We start from the raw sequence: 1,461 nt of genomic DNA on the forward strand, positions 1-1,461 counted from the left end.
CGGGCCCGCGGGTTCGAGTCCCGGCCCTGGCTGCCCCCTCCCTGCGCCCGGCGTGTCCCGGGGGCTTCTCCCCTGGGCTCCCGCTCCCCGTGTGCATGGGTGTAGGTCACCAGCCTCTGGGAGACCTCTGGGGGCGAGGGCGCTTCCATGTCGGTACGGGGTCTGCACAGCATGGGCCCCGGTCCTGGGTTAGCTCCAGGCGCCCAGCGCTGCTGGCATCGCGGGGTGACGGAACCGGGCTGTTTCCCTCTCCCCTTCGCTTGTTTCCCTCTCCCCTTCGCTTGTTTCCCTCTCCCCTTCGCTTGTTTCCCTCTCCCCTTCGCTTGTTCCCTCTCCGAGAGCTGAGGTCCTCGCCCATTTTTTGCATCGAAGCTGCTCTTTGGTTTGCAAGCGAGGGAACCGAGGGAAGACGCGTAGGAGATCTGTAACGTCCCCCCGGTGCGCGGGAGCTGGGCAGGAGCTGGGTGCTCTCAATTATCTGCGCCCGTCGTAGGCGTGAACGGGGATGCTGAGCCCCGCAGGGGGGCAGGCAGGGTGCCCACCCTGCTGGCGCGACCGTGTTCTTCGCCCTCTCCGGGGTTTATCTCCTCTGATGCCTCTGTCTCCTCCTTTCAGCATCGCACTGGAGTTCCGAGGCTTCTGCCCCGAGACAGGATCCACGTACTGGCCGACTGGCCCGGCCACGGAGGGGAAACAGCACATGGGTGAGCTCGACCTCAGCCCTGCTCGTCAGGACAATTAACTCGTGAGCAAGGTTTGTACAACATGAGCTCGCACTCATTTCAGCTGCGGTTTCTGTAGAGCGGTTGGTATCTTCCTAGAAATAAGCATTTCTCTACATAACGCTGACTCCAAGCCCCTGACCACTTGTGGGGGCTGTAATTTATCCCCCGAGGAACGTCTGGACAAAGCACGGCCCTAATCCTGCCCCCTGTGCTGCTGACGTGTCCTGAGAGACCATGTCAGGTCTCTATTAAAAGCTGAGGATAAGACAGAAAGCTGCCGCTAATTCTTCCCGGGGATTAATAGAGACAAACAAGGACAATTTCGCTCAATATTGCTTTTCTTTTTGTAAAGCAAAACTTCCCCAAACCCGGGGCGAGACAGAAGCGTGGCTTTGGGCCTGTGCTCTCCCTCAGGCAAATGGAAATAGCTGTCTTTATTTAAAAGTCTCTGTCGGCATCCCGGTGCCGACGCTTTCTGAGACAACGAAATGGACAGGAATCCATTTTCCAGGCTGGAAGGAAGGCAAAAAATAAATTGGAAGAATGAAGAGTGAGGAGGAATTGAGGCGTTCACAGCGCTCGCAGCGCAAGTGATGGGAAGTGATGGGAAGGAGGGAGGGAAGGGATCCATTTGCTTCAAATCCAGGGCTGGATTGGGCTCCGAGGCGCACGCTGCATCGCCGAGAAATCCGCACGGCCGCGTCCCTGCTGGGGGTGCGCCAGGCAGCACGGGGAC

Source organism: Egretta garzetta, unplaced genomic scaffold (genome assembly GCF_000687185.1).
Source record: "Egretta garzetta isolate BGI_Z169 unplaced genomic scaffold, ASM68718v1 scaffold316, whole genome shotgun sequence".
NCBI classification, from domain to species: Eukaryota; Metazoa; Chordata; class Aves; order Pelecaniformes; family Ardeidae; genus Egretta; species Egretta garzetta.